The following is a 14,165-nucleotide window of genomic DNA, read 5'->3' as shown; positions in this document are numbered from 1 at the left end:
AATATAACAATTGAAAAACTCTTTAACTAGTTTCATTTGAGTCATTTGAACTAGTTATGGTTAAGATGAATAAGGTTGATATGAGAGTAATCATATGGCTAACCTTGGTTAAATATTTGTGAACCAACATTGTGTACACATTTAGGTACGGCTACATAAACCTAAATAAGGGTACATTTCATTTATGTGTAACAAGCTAAGTTCGGTCTAACGGTTGAAAGATATTAGCTTGGATGAATCCGATTTTTCATCTAACGGTGAATATTGAATGCTTTGTTACCAAGGTAACTTGGATTGCAAACCCTGATTTGAAAACTATATAAAGGAGAACTCTAGCAACTGGGAAACCTAATCCCCACACATCATGTGTGTTACTAGTTGCATAACTAGAGTCGATTCTCCTTTAACCTTAGATTTCTTCTTGAGACCTTGTAGGTTAACGACTTGAAGACTTCAATGGGATTGTGAAGACAAACCCAACTATTCTCTTTGTAGTTGTGTGATCTGATCTTGTTGTTTCTATCGTGATTGAGTGCAATCGTAATATTGGCTTGAGATTTATATCTCCGATAGGCAAGATAGAAAAGTAGTCGCAAACACCTTCGTCTCATCGTTTGTGATTCCATAATATCTTGTTTCTCTAGTAGATTAAGATTATTGTGACGTGATTGATAATACTAGGTTGTTCTTCAAGAATATAAGTCTGGTTTATCAATTGGTTCATGTTCACCTTGATTTATCAAAAGACGGAACAAAAACTCTTGGGTATTTCTGTGGGAGACAGATTTATTCAATCCTATAGAATTTTCTGTGTGAGACAGATTTGTCTATCAAGTCTTCGACTTTGGGTCATAACAACTCTTAGTTGTGGGTGAGATCAGCTAAGGGAATCAAGTGCGTAGTATCCTGCTGGGATCAGAGACGTAAGGAGCGCAACTGTACCTTGAATCAGTGTGATATTGATTAGGGTTCAAATACAGTCCAGTCTGAAGTTAATTCGTAGTAGGCTAGAGTCTGTAGCGGCTTAATACAATGTGGTGTTCAATCTGTACTAGGTCCCGTGGTTTTTATGCATTTGCGGTTTCCTCGTTAACAAAATTCTGGTGTCTGTGTTATTTCTTTTCCGCATTATATTTTGTTATATAATTGGAATATCACAGGTTGTGCGTTTAGATCAATCAATTAGAATATCCAACCTTTGGTTGTTGATTTACATTGATTGAAAAATGAACATTGGTCTTTGGTACCGTTCAAGTTGTTCCACATAATAATCAGGCTCGCGGATTTCTATCTGTTTGATTTGCTGATTAGATTGTGAAACAGAGATATTAAACTCTTTGATATACTTTACTCTAGATTGAGCCTGACCGTATAGTTGATTCTCTAGAAAGTGTATTGGAGTAAGTCCTCTCAGATTGCAAAACGAATTATTGGGTGTGGTTGTTAGACCCCCGCATTTTCAGAATGTACAAGTACAAAGATCACGCTACCAACAGAGCATGTAATCAGGTAAATTACAAGTACAACTTTATAGTTTACCCAACCGTTCGTTCTATCAACTGCAGGTCTCACTCCAAGGTACCATTAGCCACCAAAAGACATGATTGATGCACCAAGTTCAGACTCTTCGGTCCCTATCGGCACTTCCAACCCACGCTTTACCTTATGTGGCACAGTCTACGATCAACAACCAAAATGAAAGTACACCAAGTTGCTTGCAAAGCCAAACTAGAACACCCGTGAATATAGTTCAAAATAAAGCCTGCAATTTTTCTCCCACGCTTGAAACTCATCTATTTACCTATTTTTGTAGAAGTGAGCATCACATACCTTTGTTACTCCTTCTCATTCTCATTTTTTACCCTCTTATGGCTTATACTTCAAACACCAATTCTACCAATATTGATAATCTGGTTAACCAAATGAATTCATCTCTCTATACACCTCCCTACTTATTTCCCAAAGTCTTTCTCAACCCTGAGAATGTTAAAGCTAAACAACCCCTAGACTGGAAATGGTGCTTCATTGGCAAAATCTGCAGCAACATTTGCTTCCAAACTATAAGAGTTGGCAACTTCATCAATGCCAACTGGGAACTACAAAACAGAGTTGAAGTAGATATCTGGAATAGAAGAAGAAAATATTTCATTCTGAGTCTCACCCATGAAGATGATTATTCCACCTTAAGAAAATGAGGTACTAGAGGGGTTTTTGACAAGCTTATGGTTTTAGTAGGATTTCATGTGGGTGTCCCTGAACTAATTGATGAATAACTCTTATCCAAAGTTATCATCTGGATCTTCATCAAAAGAATCCCCACACACATCATCCCTGACATAAAAAGCATATCCAAGCCAATTGAAGTTTACCAAACTGCAAAAAAGGCATATGGCAGAGACAGATTTGAGAAGAACTTGGAGGTTAAACTCACTATAAATGTAACCAAGCCCCTCAAATTTAGCATTGAAGCTTTTGAATCAAACACTGTCTCTTATTGGCTGGAAATTGCTTACAACATCATCCAATTTTACCAACATTACAACCAGTAACTCCACCAAGAACTCATCAACAGAAAATTGTCCAAGCAGGAAAAGATGTCATATACAGACCTTACTCTGATGCTGATATTGCATCTGAATTTGAAGCAAAAATGAAATATGCAAAGAGATTGGAGCTAGAAAAGTCCATTGCAAACATTGATTCATACTCTAACAGCCCAATTACCTTTGGAGCTAAAAACTCTCCTCCTAATGTGGATCCCTCCCCTCATCCTGATGTCCTTTCCTGTCAAATCAAAAATAGGAAACTTGATTTAGCCAAGAAAATTGTTGGTTCCTACAGGGAAAGACTTCCAAAAATGAAGGATGCTGCAAGAGCACATCATTCCAACAAGTCTGCAAATCCAAACATCCCTTATTTTTCCGTTGAAAACATCTTTCCTGTCTCTCCTTCACCAATAATATTCCCTTTCAACTATCTCCCACCCTTGCTCAAATTAAAGCCAGAATGGATGAAGAGATTGCTGCAAAGAATAAAAGAGACTGGAAGGAAAAGAAAAAAGCCCATAGTTTTGAGGACCTTAATGGTGACTCTTTGATTATCAACAAGTTTGATCCAAAAAGAAAAAAACCATATGAGAATGATATGCTCCTCAACTGCATTGATCCAATGGAATCTGAAAACCTTAAAAGATTCAAAGAATTGGATGAAGCTGAACTGATTGGTAATGCTCCTCCTCTAAAGGCTAATGGTATCTTGGAAAGCTACTCTTCAGAAAACATGGTACACTATCTTACCTCTCTCTACTATATCTTGATGAATTATATTACCATACTCATGTTAGTCCAAACAACAATTAACATACACTATGACCACATAAATAGAAGATTGGCCTTCAAATACCCTCTTGTGTCATACTTTTTGCAGTTTTTTACAGCCTTGGCATGGAACTGTCAAGGATTAGGAACTAGAGATGCTAAGAAGTATCTAAATGATATGCTCAACAAGTTGAATCCGAATATCATTTTTCTATCTGAAACAAAACAAAAAGCTGATAAACTCAAGAAAATCATGCATGATATCAATGTAAACAATTTCTGGTATGTTAATCCAGGAGGGGAAAGCGGCACTACTGGTGGCCTAGATTTGATTTGGAAAAGCAATATTTCTATGGATATCATAGATTTTTCATTGACCCATATCAATGCTATTTTCAAACCTGCCAACAGCCCCCCTTGGCTTTTCACAGGATACTATGGTAGTCCCTATGATACTTCTAGTAAAGTAAAATCTTGGAAAATGATTGATAACACTGCAGCCACCAACCAGCTACCTTGGTTAATTATTGGTGACTTAAATTTTATCCTTCATGATACTGAAAAGTACAGTACCCATCTTATTGACTCCACTAAAGCTTCTCTATTTAGTAACAAAATCCTTCATCTTGGCTTCACTGGATGTCCCTTCACTTGGTCAAACAAGAGAAGTGGACTTGCTCTCACTGAACAAAGGTTAGATAGGGTAATAGCAACTTATGAATGGCTAGTCCTATATCCAAATACTACTATCTCTAATATGCTAGCTATTGGATCAGACCATCATCCTATATTCCTAAACTCTAACCCTCACTGGAAGAATGGAAAAATTCCCTTAAAATTCTTTGGTCCTTGGATGGATCATGAGGATTGTAGGAAAACCATAGTTGAGTGTTGGAGCAGATCCTTAACTGGATTCAGTGCTTTTACAATTTCCAGAAAGCTCAATAACATAAAGCTTAAAATCAGAGTTTGTAACAAGGAAGTCTATGGGAATATCAAATCAAACATATAAGATTGCAAGCAACATCTACACTGGATTCACAACAACTACTTTATAATAGACAGAGGTCAAGCCATAGCTGAAGCAAGGAAAACTCTTAAAAACTGGAATGACATTAAAGAAAAATTCTGGAAAACCAAGAGTAGAGATCAACATACAAAGCTGGGAAATCAGAATACAAGTTACTTCCATAGAGCAACTAAGATTAGAATGAGAAGAAACAATATGGATACTATCCAAGATGCAAAAGGAGAGTGGATAACAGATTATCAAGAAGTGAAGAACTGCTTCACAATTCACTTATCCACAATGGCCACTACTGAAGATACTAACATCACACCAGAAATTCTTAGTCTTATACCCACAAACATAACACCAGAAGACAATATAATACTTAACAGTATTCCTGAAACTGATGAGATCAAGTCAATTCTTTTCAGCATGGCAAGTGACAAAGCACCAGGACCTGATGGCTTCCCTCCAAATTTCTTCTAATCCGAGCTGCTGGGAAATGACATTGTCAAGATGGTGCAGCATTTTTCACTTCTGGTCACATGCTAAAATAAATGAATGCTACATTTATTTCTCTGATACCTAAAATAGACAATCCTTCCTCTCCAAGCCATTTTTGAACCATCAGCTTATGCAACACCACTTATAAAATCATTTCCAAACTCCTAGATCAGAGAATAAAATCCCATCTCAACAAGATTATATCCCCATACCAATCTGCTTTCATCCCAGGCAAACAAATCTCTGACAACATATCCATTACCCATAAAATCATACACACCATGAGATCTAAAAGAGGCAAAAAAAGGAGAAAATGGAAGCATGGGTTTCAAAATAGATATGGCTAAAGCCTTTGACAGAGTTGATTGGACTTTTCTGATAGCCATCATGAAGAAGATGGGCTTCAATGATCACTGGTGCAATAAAATCTTTCAATGCATCTCCACATCTACCTCTGTTGTTCTTATCAATGGATCTCCAGATAAATTATTTAAGCCCTCCAGAGGTTTAAGACAAGGTGATCCTCTCTCCCCCTACCTGTTCCTTTTCTGCATGGAAACTCTTTCAAGAACTCTCATTCATGCAGAAGGATTGGGTCTTATAACTGGAATTAAAATCTGCAAGTCTTCTCCTTCCATCAGCTACCTTCTCTTTGCATATGACTGCATGGTTTTCTGTAAGGAAAATACGATTGAAGCTCAGAACATCATGGATATTCTGAAGATCTTTGGAGAAAACTCTGGTCAATTAATAAATTTCAACAATTCAGGAGTCTTCTTCAGCAATAACACCAATCCAAGTCTTATTCCAATCATAAGCAACACTATGGGTGTCCAAGTACTTCCTATTGATGACAAATATCTAGGCTTTCCTCTTTTCACCCACAGAAGCAAAATAAAATCTTTCAAATCAGGAGTTGAGGAGTTGAAGATAAGATTATCTAGCTAGAAAAATATCCCTCTAAACTCTGCTGGGAGAGAAGTTCTCATTAAAGTTGTCACCTCCTCTGATTGTATTTACCTAATGAACTACTTCAAGCTACCAGAACAGATCTGCAAAGACATCAACAATCTCCAATGAGACTTCTACTGGGGAAAAACATGGAAAATCCAACTGGATATTATCCTAAAGCTTGGTCTGCAGTATGTAAACCAAAAAAATTGAGAGGCCTTCGTTTTATGAACATAGAACTCTTTAATAGCTCTAGGATCACAAAAATAGGCTGGAGATTAGAACAAGATAAGCATTCACTCTGATATAAACTTATGGATGCTAAATACCTACTTGGCAGGAATGTTCTCAATATGGATTTAAAACCAAAAGAATTCCTGGATTTGGAAAGGAATACTAGAGGGGATCAGTAACATTCGAGCACATTGTGAATGGAAAATTGGAAATGGGAGCAGAATTAAAATATGGGATGATATATGGATACCAAACACTACTACCAGACTCATCAAACCTTCAAACTTCCCTCATCAGCTGGAAACAATTGACCAACTCCTTCTCACTAATGGAAGTTGAGATGAGAATCTTGTTCAAAACCTTTTCAGTAACCATATAGCTCAAACAATTTTAACTCTAAACCCTCATCCAGAAGAAGAAGACAAGATTAAATGGAATCTTGATGATACAGGAAAATTTTCTGTCAAAAGCCTTTATAAGGCCAAGATAGACAACCTTTACAAAAATGATACTACAACAAGAATCGGGGAGGCAATATTGAAAATCGATATTGCTCCAGCCATCAAAACCTTTATATGGAAATGTTCTCATGGAATCCTCCCCACAAATGCTAAAACTACTAGCATTTTGCATTATATTGATCCTATCTGTAATATTTGCAAAATTGGGGAGGAAAAAGTGACACATATGTTCCTCAACTGTTTTGCTGCTACTCTTGTCTGGAAGGAAATCATTGGGTCAAATCACACTGAGTTTGATAATAACACAATCTTCATATAATGGTTAAACTTCTGGTTTCATACTGGGAAGGCATGTGAAAATAACAACATTTATGCTACTACCTGCTGGTTCATCTAGAAAACTAGATGCAGCCAGATGCAAAACAAACTACTATCAACATAAAACAACATTTATGTGATCACCACAGAATTCATCACATACCAGGGCACATTATGAACAACTACTCTTTGTCCACTGAGGACTCTGAATCAGCTATGGATGACAACATTACTCCATACAATATGAACCAATCCACTACAATGAATCATGAAATAATCATCAAAATTTGCACCCTGCAGGACCCTAGAAGTTGGATTTATTACTCTGCACTAACTATTATGGATTTTGCAGGAAACATCATTGGTACCAGATGACATCCAGGACTCTCTGGAACCGGGGGAACAACAGGAGGTGCAGACCTAGCTTTTGAATGGGCAAAAGGAATGCATCACACTAACATAGAAATACAAGCTGAAACCATGGAAGTTCTAGTTCGCTTCAAGTTGCTATATCACAATGCTGTTAGAGGAATATTTCACTTAAACTACCATCAAAGAAACAACAATAAAGAAGAAGAAAATGAAAATTTCATAAATAAATCCTGTAACTTTTATTTTCCGTAGGCTCAAAGTAATCCACAAACTACAAAATTGGGATACTTTCAATGTTGCTTTATTTTGTAAGAACAATATTGGCGGAAGGCTTGTCCAAACTGATGCCAATCCTTTGTATCATCCTTAGGTGCTCGTTCGTGGGCCTAAGTTTTTTTTTAAAAAAAAAGTTCCCAACAATATTAATATCTCCGGAATCCCAAAACTTTTCAGACTAAAAAGCAACAACCATTAACACTTTGGCTAACCTTCTTTCAACTGAGAATCAATAATCCTCGACAATTTGGCCAAAAAATGAGGGAGTGGAACTGACGAGGATGCATGACCAATTTTTTTAGGTAATTTAAGCATTACCAAAAAAAATCGGATAAGGATTCTTTAAATTACTTCGTAATTTTTTTATTTTTTATTTTTTTCTGTGAATATCCCCCAATTTGTGAGAGTATCCCCAAATAGTAGATTCTAAATTATCTTAATAAATTTTGCTTGATTAAAAAAACACAAAATTGGTTAAAAAGACCAAAATCAACAATTCTTGGGTAAAAGGACATTTAGATTTTGATACTGTTTAAATGGACAAAAATGTAAAAATATCCAGGATGTAAACAGTTTCATCCTACCCATTTTTAAATACTTTTACTTATTTTTAATTTACATCAGGATGCATCCAGTTTCATCCTTGCTATTTTTTAAGTTAAAGTCAGGATGAATCCAGTTTCATCCTTGTTATTTTTTTCGTGTCTATTTCACCCATAATAATTTTTACTCGTCCATTTGAACCATGTTTTAAAAATATTCGGACAAATAACCCATTTTCCGTTAAAAAAATAAATAAAAAACACAAGTCTGGCAGAAGAGGCGACCCAAAATTGGAACCGAGCCTAATCTAAGAGAGATAACGGGCCCGTAATCTGTCCATATTTTAGAAAAGAAATAATTAGCGGGAAGATTTGCTGGGAAAATCCCCAAATTTTGGAAACTTTCATTTTCATTTTCAGAATTCAGAATTCAAAATTCGAATTTCCTTTTTCTCTCCCTCTCTCTCTTGGGTTGTTTCATCGATGGGAATCAAACCCCCGATTTCGACACCAACAAAATCCCCTTCAATTTCAAGAACAAATCATCATCAAAACCCTAATAACTCCATGGATATTTCTTCTTCTTCTTCTATTGAGTTCAATAAATCTAGATATGAAGCTTATAATCCATTAATCAATACCACCACTTCATCATCCTCATCATCTTCATCTGAATCCTTAAAATCAACTATTGGTTATCACATAATCCCACAACAACTCCCTTTCTCTCTTCTTCAAACATTTGCAATAATTTCAAGAATCCCTACTCTATTACCAGAAAAAGCAAATCTTTTAGCCAATAATTCCCAATCAAATTACGCAATTGATGAAATTCAAATCACATATCCTGCTAATGCTAAAGATGATGATAATGATACTAGAAGAAGGAAATGGAGGAAAAGGAAGAGAAGGGTTTTCTTCAGATGGAACCAAATTGACAATTAAGAAAAGGGTTTTCCTGGGTATTTCTTGGATTATGATATATACTTTGCTGAGTTAGATCCTTTGGAACTGCATTGCCTTCAAGTATTTCCGTTTCTGAAATTGGTCATAACATATGGTGATTTGTAGCAGGATGTTAGCCCTTGTTTCATATCTTTAGAATAAGGGAGCGTTCCTTTGAAGCTTTCAGTGTAATTGTACTTCAGTATGATTTTCAGAGGTATTCTTTAGATTTTTTGAGTGAAACTCAGAAGGGTTTTACTTTGTTGGGGTCTCTGTAACTTCTGAGTCCTGTAATTGACTTTTTACTTTCTTGGGGTTTTTCTTTCTTGAGCTCTCATAAAATCTTGAACATTTGTCATAGTAGAGTACAGCACCACATAAAATCACCAAGATGGTTTCATCGCAAAAGACATGGATAAAAACTCTGAACCTGACTCTGCATTTCAGGCAGGTATAAAGCTACAATTCCAGGTCAGGGTTCAAGCCTTCAAGGATTATAAAATGCATAATAACAGCCTGCACAACACAATGGCATAGCTTTCCATGCATGCCATGGCTGCAATGGCACAGTATTGCAGGTGTTCACCAAAGTGAATAAGTGCTAAAAATCTGCAGTCTTCTAAAAAGTGACACACAACACAAAACAAGAAGGCACTTAAGGTACAGCTCCACAGACAATAACTACCAAATACAGTTTTAAGTTACCAGGGTTAAGCAAGTAAAAACTTGTGAACAGAAACTTGAAAACCGAAAATCAAACTTAAGTATTTAAAGGAACTTCAACTGAGCAGCCTAACATCCTGTTGCCACCGCCTGTCAAGCACCCAGGTTTGCAACCGGATGCGCAACAAAACAACAGCGATACAGAACAAGAGACTGCACAGATACCTAACCAACAAAAAGCAAAAACGAAACTGACTAATAATAATAAAACAAAGACAGGTCCCTCCTGATGATCCTCCCAGCACCATCCCTCTAGTTAAAAGCACACTTCATTTCTTCTTGATAGCAGACTTGGTAACCTTGGCTCCTGATGGGTCCTTCTTCTCAACTTCCTTGATGACACCAACAGCAACAGTCTGCCTCATGTCCCTAACAGCAAAAAGTCCAAGAGGTGGGTACTGAGAGAAGGTCTCAACAACCATGGGCTTGGTTGGAAGCATCTTAATAATACCAGCATCACCATTCTTCAAGAACTTGGGCTCCTTCTCAAGATCCTTTCCAGATCGCCTATCAATCTTGGTGAGGATCTCAGCGAACTTAACAGCAATGTGAGATGTGTGACAGTCAAGGACTGGAGCATAACCATTACCGATCTGACCAGGATGGTTCATGATGATGACCTGGGAGGTGAAGTTGGCTGCTTCCCTGGCAGGGTCATCCTTGGAGTTGGAGGCGACGAAACCACGCTTGAGATCCTTCACTGCAACATTCTTCACATTGAACCCAACATTGTCACCTGGAAGAGCTTCTTGAAGGGCTTCGTGGTGCATCTCCACAGACTTAACTTCAGTGGTCAACCCGGTGGGTCCAAAAGTAACAACCATACCAGGCTTGATAAATCCAGTTTCAACACGTCCCACTGGCACAGTTCCAATACCTCCAATCTTGTAAACATCCTGAAGTGGAAGACGAAGGGGCTTGTCTGAGGGTCTCTTTGGCTCAGAGATATTGTCAAGAGCCTCAAGGAGAGTTGGTCCCTTGTACCAGTCAAGGTTGGTGGACCTCTCAATCATGTTGTCTCCCTCGAATCCAGAGATAGGAACAAAGGCAATTTTGTCTGGGTTGTATCCAACCTTCTTCAAGTAAGATGAGACCTCCTTTACAATTTCATCGTACCTAGCCTTTGAGTACTTGGGGGTGGTGGCATCCATCTATGAACACAAACACGAAATAATAGTTAGACACGGCATGAAATTTTAATTTCATAGATAGAAAAAGAACAGTAGAAAGGTATACCTTGTTACAACAACAGATCATCTGCTTGACACCAAGGGTGAAAGCAAGAAGAGCATGCTCACGAGTCTGACCATCCTTTGAGATACCAGCCTAAAAACCTCCAGTTGTAGAATCGATAATGAGGACAGCACAATCAGCCTGAGAAGTACCAGTAATCATGTTTTTGATAAAGTCACGATGTCCAGGAGCATCAATAACTGTGCAGTAGTACTTGGTGGTCTCAAACTTCCATAAGGCAATATCAATGGTAATACCACGCTCACGTTCAGCCTTAAGCTTGTCAAGAACCCATGCATACTTGAATGACCTCTTGTTCATCTCAGCAGCCTCCTTCTCAAACCTTTCAATAACACGCTTGTCAATACCTCCAAGCTTGTAGATCAAGTGACCAGTTGTGGTCGATTTTCCGGAGTCCACATGTCCAATGACAACAATGTTGATATGAACCTTCTCTTTACCCATATTGAATTCTTAGAAATTAACTGCACAACATATCAACAAACCAAACATATTAAATAAACAATTTGACTACGATGCAATATTAAATATTGAATCAGCAGTATTTGAGTCACAAGCATGTGTCAGGTATTCAAAACATCACTTAGATTTACAATTTCAAATAATGTTTATTAAATATGGTTCTAAAATCTTACAAACCTTAATCAAACCATACAAAACCATAAGATTCTTTTTTTTTCTAAGTCCAAAACCATCTGAGAAATCCTAAACATGATATTCTACAGATCTAAAATAAATAGTAACAGAAATCGAAATTCAACAAAATCAACAAAGAAACAACATCATGCTAAAATACAATCGCTTTTACTGTTTCAAAACAAACAAAATTTTCACAAATCATACAAACAACTAGAAAATAAATCACTAAAGATGATCTTCATATTGAAACATACTAAACGATTATAAACTACAAAACATGATGATAATCGAAGGACTGGAGGATTATAAACCCTAACCTGAAACGGCGATTAGATAAGCTCCGCAGCAGAGAGAGCTTTCTCAATTTATACAAAACCTAGAGAGGCTGAGAAAATGTGAGGCCTTATAAACCCTTAAGATGTCTTTTTCTGCCGTTAGATGCATTTACGAAGATTTAGTTTCCACCGTTGATTTTATTAATTGATTTAGGCCACCGCCAGCAACTAGGTCGGTGCGTGTTGGTACGGGCCCGAGCAACAGCAAAGGAGAACAACTCGTGCCGGCACTAATATGTGCGGGTTAGCGATGGGAATTGGGAAGTCTTCATAGACAGATCCGTAAATAAAGAGGGAGCAGACATGGAAATCCTCATCACAACTTTAAGAAGGGGATAGGATGATCCATGCATTCTGGTTGGGGAACCAGAAATGCTCCTGACTTGACCATTTTATATTCCTGGCTAGGTTGTCTTCAGCCTAAAATTTAGCCCAACACAAATAGAATGTTAAAAAAGAATGACTTTTTAGGGATCATAGTTTTTTTGAGGGGACCATGATTTTATTAGGCCACCTTCCCTATAGTTATATGGGATGTCCTAAAGTGTTGAAATGACTAACCTACCCTTAACTTAATTTAATTTACAAAACTAGTGACAAAACCCCTAGGTGAACAAACTAGTGATAAGAAAAAACCGGACATATTATTTTTAACAAATAAAAACCGTTTCAAACAAAACTGGGACAAAAACCCAATTCAAATAAATTTTTTAAAATTTAGTTTTTATTTGATTTCTAAATTTCAAAACTGACCTTCCGTATATAAAAACATTTTTCAAAGGAAAGTTTGGCGAAAGAAAACAGTAAAAACAATATTTGTTCTCTCTGAATCCAAACAAATCAGATACTAGTCTAATTACGATTCTTCTTTCCTAGTTTTCTTCATTTTTTTCAGTTCCATATCTCGTTTAAATTCAAAGATTCGTCATCGTCTTCTCCCAATTTCAATTCAAAGATTCAGAGAGCAATTTTAGGTTTGATTGAAGAACCGGAAGAGAAGCTACAAGTTTTGAGATCTGTTTATTCGAGTTACGTAGAAGAATCAAATTCAGTTGTTTATTCGAAAAGAGAAGATAAACATAGTTGTTTTATTCGAGATCTGGTTGCAATTCAGTTTAGCTGAAATCATATTTCCGCTTTTCAAGTTGAAATTGAATCTCGAATTGAAGAATCCAGCTGAACAATCAATCAACTTCGTGTTGATCATCTTCGTCTTCGTATTAATCTTCGTCTTCAAGGAATCAATCAACTTTTCAGGTATTCAATTCTCTTTTTTGTGTTGATTTTTGATTTTGTTTGTGTGAATTTGCTAGTCACTCTTGTCGAATAAACTGAATTGATGTTAGCATATGATTTTTTATGTTTGTGTTGATGTTCTTATGAAGGATTCCATCTCTTTGGAACTGTTTTTCAAAAAAAAAAATTGTTGTTGATATTCACATCTGGTGAAACTGTTTTTGGTTTCGTCATTTTGTTCTGTAGATTATGGATTCTGTTCTCGCACTTGTATGTCACAAAGAAGATTGTTTAACTCTTCGTATTGGCCTCCAAGAGTCTTTTGCTAATTTGAAGACTAGTATATGCTCAAGTTGGTGTGAATTCTCTCCTCCTTCTATGGAAATTTTTGATTTTGTTTGTGTGAATTTGCTAGTCACTCTTGTCGAATAAACTGAATTGATGTTAGCATATGATTTTTTATGTTTGTGTTGATGTTCTTATGAAGGATTCCATCTCTTTGGAACTGTTTTTCAAAAAAAAAAATTGTTGTTGATATTCACATCTGGTGAAACTGTTTTTGGTTTCATCATTTTGTTCTGTAGATTATGGATTATGTTCTCGCACTTGTATGTCACAAAGAAGATTGTTTAACTCTTCGTATTGGCCTCCAAGAGTCTTTTGCTAATTTGAAGACTAGTATATGCTCAAGTTGGTGTGAATTCTCTCCTCCTTCTATGGAAATTTTTCACATGGTTGATGATCAGCAAAAGGTCATTCATTCTGATTTTGATCTTCAATGTTTTTCTCTATTTAGTATGTATAATAAAGAAGGGATTATGGAGTTACTCGTAAGTCACAAAGCTGAGAGTTCTGGTTCAATAAGTTCAGGAATTATAGCTTTTGATGACCAGCCACAAAGTTCTGGAATTATACCTTTTGAGAAGCCACGGATTGATTATGATGTTCCAGATAAAATTAAGGAACCGTTGAAGTCTGCTCACTGGTTACATATTTTTCAAGGAGTTGAACAGTTGTTTCCGGGAGGTGTGGAACAATTTCGTTGTGAT

The 14,165-nt window shown here is 36.6% G+C and overlaps 1 pseudogene; it reads right to left on the bottom strand.

Annotated features, from left to right (window-relative positions):
- Positions 1 to 9,590: 9,590 nt before the first annotated feature.
- LOC113303913 lies at positions 9,591 to 11,912 on the bottom strand (annotated as a pseudogene).
- Between the last annotated feature and the right edge of the window lie 2,253 nt (positions 11,913 to 14,165).

This window comes from Papaver somniferum, chromosome 8 (genome assembly GCF_003573695.1).
Source record: "Papaver somniferum cultivar HN1 chromosome 8, ASM357369v1, whole genome shotgun sequence".
In the NCBI taxonomy this organism is placed as follows: Eukaryota; Viridiplantae; Streptophyta; class Magnoliopsida; order Ranunculales; family Papaveraceae; genus Papaver; species Papaver somniferum.
Note: the sequence above shows the minus strand (reverse complement) of the source record. Positions and strands in the feature narration are given on the sequence as shown.